The following is a 24,142-nucleotide window of genomic DNA, read 5'->3' as shown; positions in this document are numbered from 1 at the left end:
ATAACTAAAAACCTTAAGTTGTTCAACAAAATCTAGCATAACTTCCATTGAAGTATTGTAATATCTTTGCAGCAATACTTTATCATATTTCCAAATAGCCTTGTGTCAGTATGTATTTAACTTTGCTACATATGAGTAACCAGTAAAGAACATAGCTTCACAAAATTAAAATTTAGTGGAAACTATTCAAGGTCAAGAGTGATCAAAAAAGACTGTCACATTCGGTGACCATGATGTATTAGAGCATGAAAGGATCAAAACTTCCATGTTGTTGTTCAATCACAACATGTGTCCGACTCTTTTGTGTCCCCATGGACTGCAGCATGCCAGGCCTCCTTGTCCCTTATTGTCTCCCAGAGATTGCCCAAGTTCATGTCCATTGCATTGGTGATGCCATCCAACCATCTCATCCTCTGTCGTCCCCTTCTCCTCCTACCCTCAATCTTTCCCAGCCTGGGGGACTTTTCCAATGAGTCAGCTCTTCACATCAGGGGATCAAAGTATTGGAGCTTCAGCTTCAGCATCAGTCCTTCCAATGAATATTCAGGGTTGATTTCCTTTAGGATTGACTGGTTTGATCTTGCCGTCCAAGGGACTCTCAAGAGTCTTCTCCAACACCACAGTTCAAAAGTGTCAGGTCTTCAGCACCCTGCCTTCTTTACGGTCCAACTCTCACATCCGTACATGACCACTGGAAACCTTTGACCATGTGGACTTTTGTCGGCAAAGTGATGTCTTTGCTTTTTAATACGCTGTCTAGGTTTGTCATAGTTTTCCTTCCAAATGCAGTCATCTTCTAATTTCATGGCTGCAGTCACCATCCCCAGTGATTTTAGAGGCCAAGAACAGGAAATCTGTCACTGCTTCCACCTTTTCCCCTTCTATTTGCTATGAAATGATGGGACTGGATACCATGATCATAGTTTTTTTAATACTGAATTTTAAGCCTGTTTTTTTTTCACTCTCTTCCTTCACCTTCATCAAGAGGCTCTTTAGTTCCTCTTCACTTTGTGCTATTAGAGTGGTATCATTCTGCATATATGAGGTTGTTAGTGTTTCTCCCGGCAATCTTGATTCATCCAGTCCAGCATTTTGCATTTTGTTCTCTGCATATAAGTTAAGGAAGCAGGGTGACAATATACAGCCTGATACTGGCTTGTACATCTGAAACTGCCATAAGAAATTTTGTTTCCGTGAAAGCAAGACAAGTAACTGTTATACAGAAAATTATCACATGCTAGTGACTTTAAGTTTCTAATTATTGTGCTAGTTTCTCTCTCACCTCAGGGCATTTGCTTCTGCTGTTGCCTGTCCATGATACACCTTCCTCTCCAACTCTGCTGTCCTTTCAGGTCTCAGCTGAAATGTCATTTCCTCGGAGACCCCTTCCCTAACCCCACAGACAAGGTCAGTCCCTCCCAACACACACCGAGGTCATCCTGAACTTCCCCTTTCTCAGCCCAGCACATGGGTAACTTCCCCCTTAAGCAGCTTCTTTCCTCTCTAGACTATGAGCTCCAAGGTGCAAGAACTTTGTTCTTCCGAAACCACTGACTGTATCTTCAGGTACTCATTAAGTGCTTATTGGCTTAGGGACTTCCCCAGCGGTCTAGTGGTTAAGACTCTGCACTTCCACGGCACGGGGCATGTGTGTGCTCCCTGGTTGGGGTACTTCCTGGTTAGGGTACTAAGATCATGGCATCTGGTCCCATCACTTCATGGTGAATAGATGGGGAAACAGTGGAAGCAGTAGCTGACTTTATTTTGGGGGGCTCCAAAATCACTGCAGCTGGTGACTGCAGCCATGAAATTAAAAGACACTTGCTCCTTGGAAGGAAAGGTATGACCAATCTAGAGAGCATATTAAAAAGCAGAGACATTACTTTGCCAACAAAATTCTGTCTAGTCAAGGCTATGGTTTTTCCAGTAGTCATGTATAGATGTAAGAGCTGGACTATAAAGAAAGTTGAGCACTGAAGAATTGATGCTTTTGAACTGTGATGTTAGAGAAGACTCTTGAGAATCCCTTGGACTGCAAGGAGATCCAACCAGTCCATCCTAAAGGAGATCAGTCTTGGGTATTCATTGGAAGGACTGATGTTGAAGCTGAAACTCCAATACTTTGGCCACCTGATGGGAAAAGCTGACTCATTTGAAAAGACCCTGATGCTGGGAAAGATTGAGGGCAGGAGAAGGGGACAACAGAGGATGAGATGGTTGGATGGCATCACCAACCCAATGGACAAGAGGGTAGACTCCAGGAGTTGGTGATAGACAGGGAGGCCTGGCGTGCTGCAGTCCATGGGGTCACAAAGACTGACCGACTGAACTGAACTGGGGTACCAAGGGGGCTTTCCTGGTGGCTCAGCCATAAAGAATCCACCTGCAATGCAGGAGATGTGGGTTTATTCCCTGGGTCAGGAAGATCCCTTGGAGGAGGGCACAGCAACCAGTCCAATATTCTTGCCGGGAAAATCCGAAAATCCCATGGGCAGAGGAGCCTGATATGCTGCAGCCTTTGAGGTCACAGAGTTGGACACAACTGAAGCAACTAAGCACTAAGATCCTCCATGCAGCACTGTGTGGCCAAAATTAAAATAAATAAATATACTAAAGTCATTAAAAATTTTAATGCATACTGGATTATTAAATGAATAATGGTGACCCTATTCACATTAAATGAGGCATGATTCTGCCTTCTATTTGTACAAAGTTTTATTCTTTTTAGCACATTTTTACTTCTGGTATCCCATTTGGGCCTCCAAAGACCCAGATCCAGCTCTGAGCCTCTCTCAGCCCTTAAAATGTGTATGAGGGAGACTTCCCTGGCAGTCCAGTGGTCAAGACTTCGCCTTCCAATGCAGGGGCTGCAGGTTCAAACCCTGGTTGGGAAGCTAAGATCTTACATGCCTCCTGGCCCAAAAAAAAAAACATAAAACAGAAGCAGCACTGCAACAAATTCAATAAAGATCCACATAAAAATCTTTAAAAAAAAAATATGTATGAGACATCTGACCTCTCAGACATAAGCATGACTAGGGATTGGTTGCCTGCCTTCCAGTCCTAACTCTGTGTCTTGGGCAAGTTACATCACCTCTCTGTACACCAGTCCCCTTATTTTTATTTACCTCATAGATACACTGTGAGGAGTAAGAGAATATGTACATGTAAAGCACTTGGAACAGTGCCTGGCACCTGGCAAATGTTAGCTATTAAAGCTCCAGTACTTTGGCCACCTGATGCCAACAGCTGATTCTTTGGAAAAGACCCTGGATGCTGGGAAAGTTTGAAGGCAGAAAGAAAAGAGGGCAACAGAGGATGAGATGGTTGGATGTCATCACCGACTCAATAGACATGAGTTCGAGCAAGCTCCTGGAGATTAGGGACAAGGAAGCCTGGTGTGCTGCAGTCCATGGGATCACAAAAAGTCAGACACCACTTAGCGACTGAACAACAGCAGGCATGAAGATCAAGAGCATTGGGACCAATATTAAAGATTAGGCATCCTCTTTATTTGTTGTTGCTGCTGTTTTGTTGGTCAGTTGTGCAGTTGTGTCCAACTCTTTCTGGACCCCATGTACTGAAGCCCGCCAGGCTCCTCTGTCCATGGGTTTCTCCAGGCAAGAATACTGGAGTGGGTTGCCATGCCCTCCTCTAGGGGATCTTCCTGACCCAGAGATCAAACCCATGTCTCCTGCATTGCAGGTAGATTCTTTACCGCTGAGCCACTGAGGAAGCCCTATCCCTTCTATTATGCTGAGTGAAAAAGTAGCCAGATACACAAAAAAACAGTTTGATATTTATTATGTGATATTTAAGGGCAGGAAAAAAGTTAACCTATGATGATAGAGGTAGATCAGTACAGAGGAGGTGGGAGGCCAGCATGTTGACTTGGAAGGGGTACACAGCCGACTTCCCAGGTGCAGAAATGCTCTGACTCTCTCTCATCATTACACAGATGAATGTGTGTGTGGAAATGTAGTCTCAAGATCAGAGTGCTTTACTGTATGTAATTTGGGGGCTTCCCTGGTGGCTCAGCTGGTAAAGAATCCACCTGCAATGCGGGAGACCTGGGTTCAATCCCTGGGTTGGGAAGATCCCCTGGAGAAGGGAAAGGCTACCCACTCCAGTATTCTGGCCTGGAGAATTTCATGGACTATACAGTCCATGTCGCAAAGAGTCAGACACGACTGAGCGACTTTCACATCTTTTAGGCAGAAGTAAGGGATTGTGGCCAATCTCCTTTTATCTGGACATAGACTTCCCCCAACTCCCTTCTCTTCCTCCCACCAAGAACCTCAGAGGGGAGCCTTGCTGAGTGTTAATCTCCCTCCCCTTCTTTCTGTTGACACTCAGTAAACCACAAATTCCTAACACTGACCTGGCTGCAACTTCATCCCTGGGGACTGGTCTGGTTACTCTCCCAGTTAAACATAACGTTCACAGTCCAGGGTTCCAGAGATGGGGCCAGAGGGTCCTGCAGGTGAGATCCGGCCAGCTCAGGACGTGGTCAGAGGAAAGCTCCAGAGGAACATGAGTCTTCTCAAGTCCAGGCGCTTGGCTCTATCCACAGGACTAGAGAGCAATAGAATCTGCCCAGGCTGGGATCCCAGACACTGGTCCTTGAGCAGCAGCCCACGTGAGCTGTGACCAAACGCCGATCCCTTTCAGCTCTGGGCTTCAGTGTCCTCCTCTGTAAGATGGGAGTAATGGAGCTCGCTGATGAGAGAGAGACAGCAGAATCCCTTGAAATGCCCCCAACAACCTCAATTTAAATCCAAGCTCTTCCGTTAGCAATGGTGTGCTCTTGGGAATTTTTTTTAACGCTTTTGTTTTGAAAACAATTTCAAAACTACAAACCATTTGTAAAAATAAGTCAAATAACCCAGGTTCAGCAACTTCCTGCATGTTGACACCTTTATTTAGACATTGTTTCTCTTGCTTTTTTCCTGAGCCATTTGAGAGTTCCTGGCATACACCATTCCCCTTTTACTCTTCATGGTTTAATGTTTCCTAACAACAACGATTTTTCTCTTACATAACCACAGTACAGTTATCAAATTCAGGACATTTAATATTGGTATAACACCTCCCAAGGGGACTTCCATGGTGGCTCAGCAGTAAAAAAAAAAAAAAAAAAAAAAAAAATCTGCCTGCAATGCAGGAGACGCAGGAGATGGGAGTTAGATCCTTGGGTCAGAAGGATCCCCTGGAAGAGGGCATAGCAACCCACTCCAGTCTTCTTGCCTGGAGAATCCCATGGACAGGGGAACCTGGCGGGCTACAGTCCATAGGGTGACAAAGAATCAGACGCGAGTGAAGTGACTTCACATGCATGCCCACCTCCCAAGTCCATATTCCAAAGTTGCCAGTTGTCTTGGTGTCCCACAGCTTTTTTCCCCTCCAGTACTGAGTCCAACCCAGGATCAGGAATTGCACATAGTTATCAGGTCTTTTTAGCCTCCTTTAGTCTATAACGTTTTCTCAGACTATTCCTTATCTTTCATGACATTGTCACTACTGAAGAATGTGGGCCAATTGTTTTATAGACGATCTGTCAATGTGGGTTTGTCAGATGTCTCCTCATGATTAAATTCAGGTAATACCTCCCCAACCAGAACTTTAGACAAGTGTTGTACCCGTTCAAGGGTATTGTATGATCCTAAAGGAAATCAGTCCTGAATATTCATTCAAAGAACTGATGTTGAAGCTGAAACTCCAATACTTTGGACACCTGATGTGAAGAACTGACTTATTGAAAAAGACCCTGATGCTGGGAAAGATTGAAGGCAGGAGAAGAAGGGGATGAGAGAGGATGAAATGGTTGGATGGCATCACTGACTCTATGGACATGAGTTTGGGCAAGCTCCAGGAATTGGTGATGGACAGGGAAGACTGGAGTACTGCAGTCTATGGGATCGCAAAGTTTCGGACATGATGGAACAACTCATCTGAACTGAATTGATACGGAGGCATGTGATATCTGACAAGTCTTATTGGTGATGTCTGTATGGGCCACCTAGTCAATGCTGTATATGTTTTCTCCATTGATTAGGTCCTGGTTTTCCTCTTGTTTTATGGGGAACCTATGGGGAAACATTCTAAGACCACGCCAATCTCACATTCCTCAGGAAATTATCCTCCTTAGGTTCAGCATCAATTGATGGTATTTGCAAAATCAATCTTTATTATGATTGCTGTAAATTGTCGTTTTCCAAATCCACCTCTTCTTCCACATTTATCGACTGAGATTATAACATAAGGAAGAGCCGTCCCACCTCCCCCATTTCCTTGTTTTTTATTTATTGTCCATATAGAGTCATTGATTCCAATTTTATTCCGTGGATTATAGTTTAATACAATCTAATGTTTATTGGGATAAAATATATGTAACATAAAATTTACCATCTTAATTATTTTTAAGTGTACCTTTCATTGACCTCCCTGTGTTGTACAAGCATTACCACCACCCATCTCCAGAACTTTTTCATCTTCCCAAACTGAAACTCAGTCCCCGTTAAACACCTGCTTTTTCCCTTTACTCTGTCCTTATCATGGAGAGACAAAGACGCAGAATAGTGAACATAATATTGAAGAAGAACTTAAAGAACTGAAAGTATTTGACAGTAAGACTCACTATAAAGCTACAGTAAGCAAGACAGACTAATGTGAGTGAAAGAATGGACAAGTAGATCAATGGAACAGAATATGGAGCCCAGAATTAGATCCACAGAAATGTCAACTTTTCTTTGACAAAGGATCAAATTCAATACAATGGAGAAAAGCAGTCTTTTCGACAAATGGTTCTGGGACAATGGACATTCATATGCAAAAAATGAACCTAATTACAGACTGTACTCTTTCACATAAATGAACTCAAAATGGATCATAGGCCTAAGAATAAAACGCAAAACTTAAAGCTCTTAGAAGATAACAGAGGAGAAAATTAGGCAACCCCGGGAATGGTGATTAATTTTTTAGATACATCACAAAAGCATGACCCAAATGTCTCGGTCCATTCAGGCTGCTATAACAAAATACCACAGACTGGCTAGCTTGCAAATGGCAGACATTTATTTCTCCCAGTGCTGGAGGTTAATTAAAAGTACAAGGTTATGGTGTTGGCATTGTTTGGTGAGAGCCCTCTTCCGGGTTTCAGACTTCTCCTATCCTCACATAGTAGAAGGGGCTGAGAAATCTCCCCAAAGCCTCTTTTATGAGGCACTAATCCCATTCTTGGGGGATTTAAGAACCTCTTAAGGCACACCCCCCAACACTATCATCTTTAGGGGTTAGGATTTCTTTTTAAAAAATTCTTTTTTATTTAATATTTTAATTTTCTTTTTTTTAGCCATGCCACACAGCATATGGGATCTTAGTTCGCCCAACTAGGGATCGAACTTGAGCCCCCTGCAGTAGACTAGAAGTCTTAACCACTGGACCACCAGAGAAGTCCTAGAATTTCAACATATACATTTTGGATGGACCCAAGCCTTCAGACCTTAGCACCATGAAAGGAACAATTGATAAACTGAACTTCATTAAAATTAAAAACTTCTGATCTGTGAAAGACTTGGTCGAGGAAGTGAGAAAACGTGCCAGAGACTGGGAGAAAATATTTGCAAAAGGCGTATCCAAAATATACAAAGAACTCTTAAAACTCAGCAATAAGAAAATAAACAACTGATGTAAAAATGAGCAAAATACCACGCAGACACCTTATCAGAGATGAGATGGCAAATATATACAGATGGCAAATAAGCGTAAGAAAAAATGTTCCACATCATCTGTCATTCAATTCAGTTCAGTTCAGTTCAGTTCAGTTGCTCAGTCGTGTCCGACTCTTTGCGATCCCATGAATCTGTCATTAGGGAAATGCAAATTAAAACGACAAGATACCACTACACACCTATCAGAATGGTCAGGTCTGGAGCACTGACAGCATCAAATACTCTTGAGGATGTGGGGCGATGAGGGCTCTCTTTTATCGCTGGTGGGGATGCAAAATGACATAGCCACTTTGGAAGAAGTTTGGTGGTTTCTTGGGCTTCCCTGATAGCTGAGTTCGTAAAGAATCCACCTGCAATGCAAGAAACCCCAGTTCGATTCCTGGGTCAGAAAGATCCGCTAGAGAAGGGTTAGGCTACCCACTCCAGTATTCTTGGGCTTCCCTTGTGGCTCAGCTGGTAAAGAATCTGCCCGCAATGTGGGAGACCTGGGTTCGATCCCTGGGTTGGTAAGATCCCCTGAAGAAGGGAAAGGTTACCCGGTAACTCCAGCATTCTGGCCTGGAGAATTCCATAGACTGTATAGTCCCAAAGAGTCGGACACAACTGAGCGACTTTCACTGGTGGTTTCTTACAAAACTAGACATACTCTTAGCATGTGTGTGTGTTCAGACACTCAGTTGTGTCCGACCCTTTGCAGCCCCATGGACTGTAGCCCACCAGGCTCGTCTGTCCATGGAATTTCCTGGACAAGAATACTGGAGTGGGAAGCCATTCCCTCCTCCAGGGGATCTTCCCGAGCCAGGGATGGAACCCATGTCTCTTATGTCTCCTGCACTGGAAGGCGGATCCTTCACCACAGGTGCTGCCTGAGGAGCCAGGAACTGTGCTCCTCCGTCTTTACCAAAAGGACTTGAAAATTCATGTTCATGAAACTAACTGCAGAAGAGTATGTATAGCAGCTTTACTCTTAATTGCCAAACCTTGGAAAGCAACCAAGATATTCTTCAGTAGGTGAATGGATAAATAAACTGTAGCATATCTAGACAATGGAATATTTTTCAGTGTTAGAATGGAATGAACTGTCAAGCCATGAGAAGACGTGGACGGACCTTAAATGCTTATTGCTATTAATAAGTGAAAGAAGCCAATCTGAAAAGGCTACATATTGTGCAATTCCAACTGTTTGATGTTCTGAAAAAGGAAAAACCATGGAGATAGTAAGAGGATCAGTGACTGGGGATGAGAGGGTGGGGGTGGGCAGAAGGGCTGAATCTACAGAGCACAGAGGATCTTAAGGGTAGTGAAAATACTTTATATTACACTATAATGATGGATACATGTCATAATGCATTTTTCAAAACAGAGCCTGTACAAACCCAAGAGTGAACCCTAAGGTGAACTGTGGACTTTGGGTGATAGTGACGTGTCAATATAAGTTTATCGATTATAACAAATGTACCACTCTGGTGCAGGATGTTGACAGTGGGGGAAGAAGGGGGCAGGCAGGGGATACATGGGGAATTTCTGTAACTTCTACTTCATTTTGCTGCTAAAAACTAAAATCTATATAATAACATAAGACAGTGACAAGTAGTAAGTATTCAGTAAGTGCTAGCTATTATGATTCTTCTCGTTATTTCACTTGTCCGTTCCAGCACTGGCGTGTCATGATCCTATGACAGTAAATGGGTGAGAACAGTAAGCAAACAAATGTAGAAATGTGTCTGGTTCCTATTTCAAATCCCAGGTTTAAATCCCCAAAGAGTAAACAGAGAGAAGGGGACACTGGAAAACATAGATAGCATTTACTGAGTACCTAGCAGGGAATACCCCTGGTGGCTCAGATGGTAAAGAATGTGGGAGACCTGGGTTTGATCCCCAGGTCGGGAAGATCCCCTGGAGAAGGGAACGGCAACACACACCAGTATTCTTGCCTGGAGAATTCCACGGACAGAGGAGCCTGGTGGGCTACAGTCCACGGGGTTGCAACGAGTCGAACACAACTGAGCAACCAGCTCCCAACATTGAGTACCTGCCATGTGCCAAGCAGCTTTATTTACTCATATCACCCTTACAACATCCAATGACATAGCTTCTGAGAGGCAATTGAGTCTCTTTGCAATTGGACTACATGATTTGAGTACTATGGGCCCTGCCACTTACAAGCTGTGTGACTTTGGGCAAAGTACTTAACGGCTCTGTGCCTCAGTTCTCTCTCGCTCTCTCTCTCTCTTTTTTTTTTTTTTTGACCACGCCGCACAGCTTGTTGGATCTTGGTTCCCTGACCAGACCAGAGGTCCTCAAACCGAGCCAGGACCCTGGCACTGAAAGCACTGAGTCTTAACCACTGGCCCGCCAGGGAATTCCCAGTTTTCTCATTTGTTTAAAGTAGAAATGAATGCCTTTCATATCAGTCTCATAGAGATGTTTTGCAGATGAAATTGAGGACATAAGACAGGGAGTGGCATGTAACAAACATTTTGCGTTTACTGATACCGTTTTAGGGATGTACTAACTGAAGCACAGAGAGGTTAGGTCACTTGCTTAGGGTCACACAGCTGGGAAGTAACAGAACTGAAATTTCAACTCAGGTATTCTTTGATGACTTCCCTGGTGATTCAGAAGGTAAAGTGTCTGTCTACAATGCAGGAGACCTGGGTTCAATCCCTGGGTCTGGAAGATCCCCTGGAGCAGGAAATGGCAATCCACTCCAGTACTATTGCCTGGAAAATCCCATGGACTGAGGAGCCTGGTAGGCTACAGTCCATGGGGTCGCAAAGAGTTGGACACCACTGAGCGACTTCACTTACTTATTTTTTGATGACAGGTAAACAAGTGTGTAGACAATTACAAAGGTGTGTACCTTTGTAGTATCTCCTATAATATCTCCTATTACAAAGGTACTTCTTTGATAGCTTATGATAGGAGGAGATAGGAGATAGCTTATAATCTGTGACCACCCGGAGAAGGCCTTTAGGCAGGTCTGGGACAGGTCTGGAAGGCTTCCAGGAGGAGACGGTGCCTGGATGGTGGCTTAATGGATGGGCCGAGGTTTGCCAGGTGAGCAGGTGATGTGGGGCTGATTCCCAGAGACCCCCTCCCCAGCTTCCCTGCCACCCCTTCTCATGTCTTTACAGAACCCCCAGGGCCTCACCCTTCACCTTCACCTGAAGGAACTGAGGCCCAGAGGCCAGGGATAGGTGTTGAGGCAGTCCAAGAGCAAGCTGGAACAGAATTTCCAGACACAGAGCATTTCAGAAGGGAGTGAGTTTATGAAGAGCCAAGAGCAGAGAGTTAAAGTGGGCAGTGCAGGCACAGTGGGCCAACAACGCCCGACAGACCAGGGGGAGTCAACAGTTTCCATGGGTTAATAGCCAGTTTTCAGAGCCTGAAGACAAAGAAAATTCCCCCTGGACGGTTGGCGTTAGGCAACCGGTTGGGGCACAATAGGGGTGTTTACTGGAGCGGGCATCGCTGCCTGACTGGGAATCAGGAAGCTTGTGAGTGATGACCAGCGGTTACAAAGGGGCTCCGTCAGCTTCGGAGGTGACCTTGGTTCTGGGCTCCGCTTCTGTGGCCTTAGCGCGAGGCCTCGCACCTGCGGCCTTGGGGCAGGCCTCAACCGTGATAAGCAAGGGCCCACCTCTCCTGGGAGACTGCGGCCAGGACTTTGAACTCCAGCAGTCTGGGGCCTTTTCTTCTCAGGATCTTTAGAAGTTTTTCTGGAAGATAACAGTTTCTGAATAAAGTTGGCTGAAGCCGGGGAGGGGAAGCAGTGCGGCTCAGAAAACCACAAAATCGCCCCTTTCTGGGACTCAGTGTCCACAGCTATCCAAAAGGGAGGGCCAGTCAAGACAACCTCAGAGACCCTGGCCCGTCCCTGGATCCTGAGGCCATTGGCTGGGCCTCAGCCCCTCTTAAGGAGACCCCCTGCCCCTGACCAGCCCCAGCTCTCAGGCCCTGTCCCTTTGAATGCCACCTCCAGACTTCAGAGCAGGCAGGGGATGCCAGTGAGGCCTGTACAGAGCGCCCGCCTGGTGAGCAGAGGCCTAGCGGCCCCAGGGGCCAGAGGCTGACCGGATCCAACCTGGCGGCTGACAGGATTTTTAGGCCTCTGTGCGCCTGCCGCTGGGCTAGAAGCAGATTAGAGAAACACAGAAATGGAATGACCTCTGCTTGGCCCTCACAATGCTACCAAAGGGAAGGAAAGGCTTTGAGAGTTGTTTTTTTTTTTTTTTCCCCCTTCCCTCCCTCTTCTCTCAGCCCTGGGAGCAAGGTCAGGACCCAGAGCGGGTTTGAGGGGGGAGCCTCTCACTCCTGCAGATACCTCATTTGGGACCAGAAATCTCCTCCCATCTGCCCTCAAAACCCATGAAGCTGCCTTCACCCCTCTTTGCGTAGGGCCTGGGGAGGGTCTTCAGTGTGCCTCACAGGAACCGTCTGTAACCTGACCACACGGCCCCCATCTCCCCCCTCACTCAGCACTGTTATTTATTTCACAAACACATACCTCCCGGGCTTTCCTCTCAGCACTTCCCAATACCCACTCAATTAATCCTCATACACCCTCACTTTGACAGCCGAGATCAGAGAGAGATGGATTAACCTCCAGCATCCTCGGGACTCACCCCTGGGCAGTCTGGCTGCAGAGAACCCCTGCCCCCGTGATGCTCCACTGTCTGCCCCTTCTCCAAAGTCTGACCCCCTTCAGGCTCCCGAACACCAGGTGCCTCCCTTCTGATGTCGCCCCCTAAATCCCCCAGCCGCCCCCCGCCACGACCTCTAATGTCACCCCCTCGCTGTGGGAGGCTATGGTCCCAGAGTCAATATTCACAGATGAACTGCTTGTCCGCCTCATCCCTCAGCTGCCTCTGACCTGCTGCATCAGGCTGCTGGGCTGGTTGTTCTAGAACCTCCCCCTTCACGACACTGCTCTTCACCTGATTCCTCTGAGTAAGCAGTCCAGCCTGGGGCCCTCACACAGTCTTGTGAAAGCCTGAGGGAGTGAAAGGAAAGCTGAAACCAGTCAGCCTACACCTGCCCTGGCCGGTTCTTGCCCTGGAGAGCCCTGCCCTGGGGGCCCCTTGTGGCTGCTACTTTCCTGAGCCCTTGGCCTCTGATTTTAGTGAGAGACCACACCATCACAACCCCTTGTTCTCTTCCCAGAGTCGAGGAACTTCTCACTTCCCAGGCCAAGCCCCAGCCAGAGCAGCAAACCAAGAAAAACCCCAGTCTCTCACAGCTGCCACCTCCTTGCACTGGCAGAATGCTGGGGCCAAGACTCCTTCCTTCTACAGGAGGGCTCTCACAAATTTGGGCTTCTCTGGTGGCTCAGACGGTAAAGAATCTGCCTGCAATGCAGGAGACCTGGCTTTGATCCCTGGGTTGGGAAGATCCCCTGGAGAAGGGAATGGCAACCCACTCCAGTATTCTTGCCTGGAGAATCCTATGGACAGAGGAGCCTGGCAGGCTGCAGTCCAAGGCCTCAAAGAGTCAGACACAATTGAGCCACTAACCACTCGGAAATTTATTTAATCTCCAATAACCAAATCATGAGATCCTCAATGCTGGGAAAACCTTCTAAGGTCTTACAGTGGGTTTTTGTTATTTTCCTCTGAACATTTGCATCATGGTCTGGAATGTCTTATCCATTTTATCTTGGTGACTGAGTAGGAAGTTGCAATTTAGCATCCTGTTACACGCACACATGTGCACACACACAATTACATGTGCAAAGAGGTAAGAACAGTTTCTACTGCTGATTTTTTGCAGGGAGAGCTGTGTGTGTATCTGGACAGAAGGGCGAACAGGAGCACTGGCTTGGGGGTAGACGGTGAGGGCTCTGCACTCACTGATTCTGGTGTCCCCACCCCCCCCCCCCCCACCCCCGCCCCGGGTTTCCCATGCCACCCTTTCACAACCTTCCTGCCCCACAGGCCCATCCTCCACCCCTAGCTCCAAGGTCAAGGTGAGAGTGGAGGCTTTGCATAATTGGAAAAGCAGAGGTAGAGGAGAGGCAGCGGAAACAAGGGGGAAAGTGCGGCAGAAAACGGAAAGTAGCCTCATACCTAGAACTCTCTCCCTGAAACCAAAAGTGAAAGAAAGTGGAAGTCTGACTCTTTGTGACCCCACGGACCGTGGCCTGCCAGGCTCCTCTGTCCATGGGATTCTCCAGGCAAGAACACTGCAGTGGGCAGTGTTTCCTTCTCCAGGGGATCTTCTCTACCCAGGGATTGAGCCTTGGTCTCCTGATTGCAAGCAGATTCTTTATCATCTGAGCCACCAGGGAAGCCCTAACGCCAAAGCCTGACAAAATTCCTCTTAAACTCTCAAGCAGGATCCAGTCCCTCTGCTCTGAGCAGACGCTGAAAAACTCCTTCTCACTATCCTTTGGGGCCAGGAGCTCTGTCTGCAAAGGCAGGGACCACTGGGTCTGTCTTGGCCGCCACTAGATCCCCCAGAGTGAGCGACCAATAAAGGTCAGATGACTGACTCGGGAGCCAGAGCCTGAACCAGGCTTTGGGGGCTAAGATGATGACCGATGTGCCCAGGGCTCCTTTATGGTTCTGTTCCTCCCCTTCTTCGTCCTCCTATGGCCATACAAATGATATCTTCATGTGTTATAAGCTTATCCATTTTTTGTTTAAAAATTAAACAAAAGAAAAAAGAGCTGTAAACCAAAGAATGTATTTATGCTATCTTCTAGAATTACCTATGCCTTTATGCTGGTGCTCTTTATTTCTTTCTGTGGATTTGAGTTACTCTTGAGTGTCTTTTCATTTCAACCTGAAGGACTGCTTTATGTAAGCATTAAGCCATGACTTTCTATTATCCCCTCCTCTCTGAATCTAGGAACCACTAATCTGCTTTCCACTCTATGAATTTACCACTCTAGGTACCTCATATAATTGGTATCATATAATATTTGTTCTTTTTTATCTGGCTCGTTTCACCTTAGCATGATTGCAAGGTTCATCTGTGTAGTAGCAAATGTTGGTACTTCAGACCTTTTCATCAACCCAGTTCAGTCGCTCAGTCATGTCTGACGCTTTGTGACCCCATGGACTGCAGCATGCCAGGCCTCCCTGTCCATCACCAACTCCCGGGAGCTTGCTCAAACTCATGTTCATTGAGTCGCTGGTACCATTCAACTATCTCATCCTCTATCATCCACTTTTCCTCCTGCTTTCAATTTTGCCCAGCATCAGGGTCTTTTCCAATGAGTCATTTCTTCATATCAGGTAGCCAAAGTATTGGAGCTTCAGCTTCAGCTTCAGCTTCAGTCCTTCCAATGAATATTTAGGACTGATATCCTTTGGGATTGACTGATTTGATCTCCTTGCAGTCCAAGAGACTCTCAAGAGTCTTCTCCAACACCACAGTTCAAAAGCATCCATTCTTCGATGCTCAGCTTTCTTTATGATCCAACTCTCACATCCATACATGACTCCTGGAAAAACCGTAGCTTCGACTATATCGACCTTTGTCGGCAAAGTAATATCTCTGCTTTTTAATATGCTGTCTAGGCTTGTCACAGCTTTTCTTCCAAGGAGTAAGCGTCTAAGCGTCTTTTCATTTCACGGCTGCAGTCACCATTAGAGTGATTTTGGAGCCCCCAAAATAAAGTCTGTCACTTTCCATTGTTTCCCCATCTATTTGCCATGGAGTGATGGGACCAGATGCATGATCTTAGTTTTCTGAATGTTGAGTTTTAAGCCAGCTTTTTCACTCTCCTTTTTCACTTTCATCAAGAGGCTCTTTAGTGCCTTTTCACTTTCTGCCGTAAGGGTGGTGTCATCTGCATATCTGAGGTTATTGATATTTCTCCGAGCAATCTTGATTCCAGCCTGTGCTTCATCCAGCTTGGCATTTTGCATGATGTACTCTGGATATGAGTTAAATAAGCAGGGTGGCAATATACAGCCTTGACATCTCCTTTCCCAATTTGGAACCTTTCCCAATTTCCCTCCTTTCCCAGTCTGTTTTTTCATGTCCGGTTCTAACTGTTGCTTCTTGACCTGCATACAGATTTCTCAGGAGGCAGGTAAGGTGGTCTGATATTCCCATATTTTAAAGAATTTTTCACAGTTTGTTGTGATCCAGACAGTCAAAGGTTTGGCATAGTCAATAAAGCAGAAGTAGATGTTTTTCTGGTACTCTCTTGCTTTTTTGATGATCCAGCGGATGTTGGCAATTTGATCTCTGGTTCCTCTGCCTTTTCTAAAACCAGCTTGAGTATCTGGAAGTTCTTGGTTCATATACTGCTGAAGCCTGGCTTGGAGAATTTTGAGCATTCCTTTGCTAGCGTGAGAGATGAGTGTGGCTGGAATGCCTTTGTCAGGATGTCTGGCTCTAGGTGAGTGATCTTTTCATGGCTAAATAATTTTCCATCACATTTCATTTATTGACGAACATTTGGGTTGTACCCATCTTTGGATTATTGTGAATAATGCTGCAAGGACCACTGGTATAAGTTTGCTGTACACCTGAAAGTAACACAACATTGTAAATCAACTTGTAAATCAAAATCATTGTAAATCCAATAAAAATTATCAAAAAATAGAGTCTTTGTCTAGTAAATCCACCATCTGCTGCTGCTGCTGCAGCTAAGTCGCTTCAGTTCAGTTCAGTTCAGTTGCTCAGTCATGTCCGACTCTTTGTGACCCCATGAATCGCAGCACGCCAGGCCTCCCTGTCCATCACCAACTCCCAGAGTTCACTCAGACTCACGTCCATCAAGTCAGTGATGCCATCCAGCCATCTCATCCTCTGTTGTCCCCTTCTCCTCCTGCCCCCAATCCCTCCCAGCATCAGAGTCTTTTCCCTTCATTCTTTCTGGAGTTATTTCTCCACTGATATCCAGTAGCATATTGGGCACCTACTGACCCGGGGAATTCCTCTTTCAGTATCCTATCATTTTGCCTTTTCATAAGTTGCTTCAGTCGTAGCCAACTCTGTGCGACCCCATAGACGGCAGCCCACCAGGCTCCCCCGTTCCTGGGATTCTCCAGGTAAGAACACTGGAGTGGGTTGCCATTTCCTTCTCCAATGCATGAAAGTGAAAAGTGAAAGTGAAGTTGCTCAGTCGTGCCCGACTCTTCGCGACCCCATGGACTGGAGCCTACCAGGCTCCTCCGTCCATGGGATTTTCCAGGCAAGATCTGGCCTTCCTCAAAGATAGTTTCAGTTGGTTTCTTTTCCCCTCATGTATGGGTCATACTTTTCTGTTTCTTTGTGTGTCTTGCAAATTTGCTGAAATGTTTGCATTTTAAATAGTAAGTGTAGCAATTCTAGAAATTAGACACCCCTCCTCCCCAGGGTGTGTTGTTGTTATGCAATGTTACTGCTGCTGCTGCTGTTTGTTTCTTTGGTGAAGTCCCTGAATGAATTCTGTAAAATCTGTGTTCTTTGTTATGTGTGGTCACCAAAATCTCTGTCTGGTTAGCATCATGGTCTGCTAACGATGAAACAGAGATTTCTTTAAATGCCTTGCACCACTAAGTCTCCCAGGCTGGACGAGAGGCTCCGTGTGCTGAGACATGCTTCTAATGCTCTGTCAGACAGTGTAGGGTCTTCACCTCCTGCTTCTGCAGAGCCTGAAGGTCAGCCACACGTGAACCACTAGGGCCATCTCAGGTATGTCCTGGCCAGGTGCCCTGCCCTGCCCATGTGCATGGCCTTCGAGACCTCCAGTAACATATTGGAGCTTTTCAAAGTCCTCTATGGATATATCTCATTCCCCAGCTTTCCTTTTATATTTTTTTGTGCAGCTTCTTGTGTGTTCCATCTGTTATCAGTGCTTCAGGCAGATTTTATGTTAAATTATTGCTGCTGACCTTTCCTTCTTTCTTTTTTTTTTTGACAGAAGTCCCGTAGGGAAAAGGCTGTTCACACTGACAGGGCTGAGTCAGGTCAAATAAAGACAAGCTCTGGGAGCGGGGATTTCCAGGTAACTTCCAGCAGGTCAAATAATGACAAAGCCCTGGGGACAGGACCTTTTAGGGAGCACCAAGCCCTCCTTCCCCCTTCAGATGCAGCTAAAATTACTGTTTTTCCTGGCTATCATGATTGTGAAACTGTTGGTTTTCAAGGCTACTGCAGATATGGGAAGAGAAGATGGACTCGGATAATAGCCACAAAAGGTCACGGCTCTTACTGAGACTCAGTTTGTTTTTCTTAAAATAAATGTTCCTGGGAATGTTGCAAGACTTTGGTTAATTTCCAGAACACTGAAAAAGTTGATTTTGACTACTTTTGCCAACATCCTCATTTGTCCTTATGGAGGGCTGGACTTTCAGTGGTCCTTACTCCATTCTTCTAGAAGTGCTCTCCCCTCCCACAGAGATCTTGAAATTAAAAACTTTAAAATGTGCTGCCCAAACGAAAGAGCCTGTAGACTGAGATGGTCTGTGGTCCATCAGATGATTTGTGGTCTCCGGTCCCTAAAACAAGCCCTCTACAGGGCCTCCCTGGCGGCTCAGTGGTAAAGACTCTGCCTGCCAATGCAGGAGACAGAGGTTCAATCCCTGATCTGGAAAGATCCCACATACTGCGGAGCAACTAAGCCTGTGTGCCACAACTACTGAGCCTTTACCCTGGAGCCTGGGAGCTGCAACTGCTGAAGCCCAAACACTCTGGAGCCCGTGCACCAGAACCAGAGGGTAACCCCTGCTCACCGCAGCTAGAGAAACAGCCCGCACAGCAACAGAGAACAGCACAGCCGAATAAATAAATGATTTTTTAAAAAGCCCTCAACAAATGTTTGCTTCCCTGATAGCTCAGTTGGTAAAGAATCCTCATGTAGTGTAGGAGACCCCGGTTTCATTCCTGGGTCAGGAAGATCCCCTTGAGAAGGGATAGGCTACCCACTCCAGTATTCTTGGGCTTCCCTTGTGACTCAGCTGGTAGAGAATCCACCTGCAACGTGGGAGACCTGGGATCAATCCCTGGGTTGGGAAGATTCCTTGGAGAAGGGATAAGGCTACCCACTCCAGTATTCTGACCTGGAGAAGTCCATGGACTGTATAGTCCATGGGGTCGCAAAGAGCCGGACACGACTGAGCGACTTTCCCTTTCAACAAATGTTTATTTATTTGTACAAAGTTGAAACACTCGGTTGGGGGAGAGTAAACAGTGATTCCATAGCCTGCGGTCCCCGGAATCCCTATGTGCTTCCCACCTATGAGACCACACGCCTGCCCTTGGCTGGGTCTGTGACAGCTGCAGCCGCTCCCAGTGGGTCTGGCCCCGGCTGCGTCACCTCTCAGCCCAGGGCTTTCCCAGGGCCCCCAGGTGGGCAGTGAGGGAACAGTGTCCAGGGCTGAGATGTGGTGGCTACAGAGCCTGGCAGCGTCCAAACCTGTTCTTGAGCAGTTTCTCCTCATTCGATCAGCACGCTAACTCCCTGACACAGGCAGCACGCAAAAGACCACAGAGGAGACGTCTTTCAGATGCCACCGAGCACATGTCCTTATATGAGTGAGCGTGTGACCTCGCAAATGTTTGTGTGTGTAGCTGTGTGCATGTATGAGTGCATGCCATGTTTGAGTATGTAAGTATACATGTGTACATGAGCTTGAGTATAAACATGTGTGAATGTGTGTGTGTGTGTATGTATATGGCTATGTGTGTAAGTAGACATGTTGGCCGGAGAAGGCAATGGCACCCCACTCCAGTACTCTTGCCTGGAAAAGCCCATGGACAGAGGGGCCTGGTGGGCTGTAGTTCATGGGGTCGCTAGGAGTCGGACACGACTGAGCGACTTCACTTTCACTTTTCACTTTCATGCATTGGAGAAGGAAATGGCAACCCACTCCAGTGTTCTTGCCTGGAGAATCCCAGGGACGGCGGAGCCTGGTGGGCTGCCGTCTATGGGGTCGCACAGAGTCGGACACGACTGAAGTGACTTAGCATAGCATAGCATAGACATGTTGGCAAGTGTGTGTGAAAGTGTCTATGAATGGGTGAGGTATGAATGTGTGGGATATATGTGCATCAGGGAATGCAGAGCGGGTGTGTGAAAGTGTAAGTGTTGTGAATATGTGTGTGACGTGTAGAACATTTGAGTACATGTGTAACTGTATCAGTGCTTTAATCACATGTGTGTTAACCAACGTGCACAGATACATCAGCATGTGTGAATGTTTGTATGTGTAAATGTGTGTGACTGAGTATGTGTGAGTGGAAGTGTGTGTAAATGTTTGAGGGTTTATGTTTGGGAGCAGATTTAAGTATGTTTGAGTATAAAATTGTGTGACTATATTAGTGTCTATATTAGTGCATGCATTTTAAGGTGTGAGTGTATATGCTTATTGTTGTCCGGTTGCTAAGTCATGTCCGTCTGTTTGTGACCCCATGGACTGCAGCACACCAGACTTCCCTGTCCATCACTGTCTCCTGGAGTTTGCTGAAACTCATGGCCATTGAGTTGGTGATGCTATCTAGCCATCTCATCCTCTGCTGCCCCCTTCAGTGGTAAAGAATCTGCCTACCAATGCAGGAGACATGGGCTTGATCCTTGGGTCGGGAAGATCCTCTGGAGAAGGCAATGGCAACCCACTCCAATATTCTTGTCTGGAGAATCCCATGGACGGAGGAGCCTGGCCGGCTACAGTCCATGGGGTCGCAAAGAGTCGGACACGACTGAGCACCTAGCACCTAGTGTATATGTTTGAGGGTGTGTAAATATGAGGATAAATGAATGAACGTGTGGATATGAAAGTTTGAGTGTGTAAGCTATGACCACATGTATAAATATATGTGTGAGCACAGGAGTCTGAGTAGGTGAATCATATGGGACCATGAACGTGTGGGTGTGAACATTTGGGTGAACGAATCTGTGCATGTATGAGAGTGTGTGTGTGTATGTGTGTGTCTGTGTCTGTGTCTGTATGTGACAAGTGTATGCAGATCTGCCAGGGGCAAATGAGTGTCAGCCACAGTGAGGAGGTAAAGCCAAGCCTCTCCCCTGGGACGTGCAGGGCAGACGTCCCCAGGGGGAAGTCTGAAGGCACACTGGGCAGATGTTCTCCTGCTAGACCCTAAGGCCCCTGGCCTCCTGCTCCCCCACCACTCGCAGTCCTGGGGTCCAGGTGGGGCTCCCAGGCACTGGTCTCCTGGCTGTGGCTTCGTCCGCCCCCTCTCGGTCAAAGAAGCCTGGCGTTTACAGCTCACCTTTGCCTCCAGGCCTGCTATCTGGGTAACAGAGGCAAAGCACGTATTACTGGCATCGTTAAACTTTTCCCATCAGCGTTATTGCACAGGCCATCTGAGGTTGCTTTTAAAAGCCTGCTCTTATCTGAGATATTTGGAGCCTTCCCCTCAAAACCTCACCTAGTTCTCTTCTTCCATTATCTCCATCACATAAATCTGTTTATTTCCTTGATAACACAACCTATAATTATCTTAGTCTTTAAATTGTTTGTTGATGTTTCTGTCTCCAGACTCCCCCAAGGCAGGTATGTATTAAATCAGTCCTAGTCACAGCTGAATCTACAGCATTTAGCACAGCTCGCGGGCACTTAGTAGGTGCTCAGTGAATAACCTCATTGACTGGCAAGGAATTAATTCACATATATACCACAGAAGTTAACACCTCTTGAAACCAGCTACCCACTGGAACTTCCTACTCACAGAGCTCAGGCGTAGCATTTCCTGTCTTAGCTTGCAAATTGGCTGATGCTAAGATTCTAGAACTGTACTTGTACAACTTTTGATGATTTGAAAACTTGGTTTGTTGGTTCTGGGGCCACAGTCCACTCAGCCCAGAGTCTGGCTATTTCTGGCACTGCAGTGCCACCTACTGGCTACAGATAGATCTGCAGTCTTAGGAAAAGTCTTGACCCTCCAGGTCTCAAACCAGGAACGGAATGGGGGTTGAGGGGCTGATAAGAAATTGACTGTGAAGCAATGACACTTGAGCTGTGGTTACAGTTGGTTACCGCTGATGGATCTACATCAGGGCATCATCACCTACAGCCTGTAGCTGACATTGGAGCTCACTCCTGGTGTTCTGTCGTGTACTTTTGTTCATGTCCTGTCACAAACATGATGTTTTTGACAATGCCACGCAGAAAAAGAGCAAATACACAATGTTCCATCACTGAATGAGTCGCACTTAAGGCATTCAGAGAACTGACACCAGGAACATATTTTTTATGGACTGACAATCAGCAGCCATACCGTTACAAAATGACTCACTATTCGGCATTCTTTGGTACCCATATATTTCAACCCTGCCTCTTCCTTTTTCTCAAAACGTTTTGGTTTGGACTTTTTATTTACTTATTGTTTTAGTGTCCTGGGTTCCGAAGGCGATTCTAATAACCAACGTTAGATTTGAAGATTGTTGTATCTCTTTGGGGTAAAAATCCCAATCAATTTCATTATTTTGACTATTAACCCAATTGATTTCATTCCCACCACCCCGCCCCCTACCCCGACAATCAAGAATGGAAAGATTCACAGAGCTACTATATATTTATCTGGTGGCACTGGGGCTTAGTTGTGGCACGTGGGGTCTTCCATCTTTGTGGAGGCATGTGAACTCTTAGTTTGGCATGTGGGATCTAGTTCCCTGACCAGGGATTGAACCTGGGCCCCCTACACTGGGAGTACAGAGTCTTAGTCACTGGGCTACCAGGGAAGTTCCCATATCATAGAGATATTTCTGAGAATTCTATCCTGGAGAATAATGATGACACAGAGTTGATGTAGCCAACATCTTTATTCTTGTACTGTTTCTTCTACCTAGGAATTTTAGGATCATTATGCAGGAACCTGGGAAAGTTATTCTACGATAAAACAGAACTGCGTATCGATATTTTGATAACCTACAATATAAGTTCTATGATGTCTTTTTTCTGCACCTTTTTTCCACCTCAATACGAGTAACATTAGGAATCTACCTAGTTTGTATTTGAATGACTTCAATATATGCTGGTTTTTCCAGTAGTCATGTATGGATGTGAGTTGGACCATAAAGAAGGCTGAACACCGAAGAATTGATGCTTTTGAACCGTGGTGTTGGAGAAGACTCTTGAGAGTCCCTTGGACTGCAAGGAGATCAAACCAGTCCATCCTAAAGGAAATCAACTCTGAATATTCACTGGAAGGATGGATACTGAAGCTGAAGCTCCAATATTTTGGCCACCTGATGTGAAGGGCCAATTCATTAGAAGAGACTCTGATGCTGGGAAAGATTGAAGACAGGAGGAGAAGGGGATGACAGAGGATGAGATGGTTGGATGGTATCACCGACTCAATGGACATGAGCTTCAGCAAGATCCAGGAGCTTGTGATGGACAGGGAAGCCTGGTGTGCTGCAGTCCATGGGGTTGCAAAGAGTCAGACACGACTGAGCGAATGAACAATAACAACAACAATACGCCCTAGTTCCACTTTTTGATTTGACCCAGAGAAGCACAATAGCTCTCAGGTACTGCCTGTTTTAGAAGCCTTAAATCCATAAGATGAAACCCCAGGCCCAAAATTTGAGGCAAATTGATTTGTGTGGAAGGAATGTAAAGAAAACATTGGCTGGAGCATAACTAGGACAGGATGCGTTAACTAAATTCTCTGTTTTCAAAAACTTGAGTTGCAATAAAACTTTTGATGTGTATTTCAACTTTTAGTAGCAAATAAATGAGTGTACAGAGGATCTTATTAAAATTTGAGGCATGTTTGAGTACTTTGAAAAATTCTTGTCTTTATTATTTTATATTTGCTTTTTTTCTAGCCAGTTATTCTGCTGCTGCTAAGTTGCATCAGTCGTGTCCGACTCTGTGTCTGACCCCATAGACGGAGCCCACCAGGCTCCTCTGTCCCTGGGATTCTCCAGGCAAGAATACTGGAGTGGGTTGCCATTTCCTTCTCCAAGCCAGGTATTCAGTGAACAGTAATTCTTATCCTTATCATATTGCTAGGATATAAATATCTGACATTCTAATATTTTGTGATTCTGAACCTCATGCATTTGAGTTCAAAAACAAGAGCACAGATATTTGTACATACCAACTTCCAGGAAGAGATGCCAAAAATGGAGGGAGGTATGGTGTATATATATATATACACACACATACAGGCTTCCCAGGTGGCTCAGTGGTAGAGAATCTCCCTGCCAGTGCAAGAGATGCTAGTTCGATCTCTGGGTCAGGAAGATCCCCTGGAGGAGGAAATGGCAACCCACTCCAGTATTCTTGCCTGGAAAACTCCATGGACAGGCCCCATGGAATCTGGTGTGCGATCACCCCCTCCCCATGCTGGCCTCCTCACGGCTCCCCTAACTGATGAGGTGGACTCTCTGCCAGGGCCTTTGCCTGCCCTTCCCTCTGCTGGGACCTTCCTTCTCTGGATTATCCACTCAGTTCATTCACTCAGCCTCTCTGGGTCTTTGCTTAATGTCTCCTCCTCAG

Source organism: Bubalus bubalis, chromosome 21 (genome assembly GCF_019923935.1).
Source record: "Bubalus bubalis isolate 160015118507 breed Murrah chromosome 21, NDDB_SH_1, whole genome shotgun sequence".
Taxonomy (NCBI): domain Eukaryota; kingdom Metazoa; phylum Chordata; class Mammalia; order Artiodactyla; family Bovidae; genus Bubalus; species Bubalus bubalis.
This window is presented reverse-complemented; position numbering follows the sequence as displayed.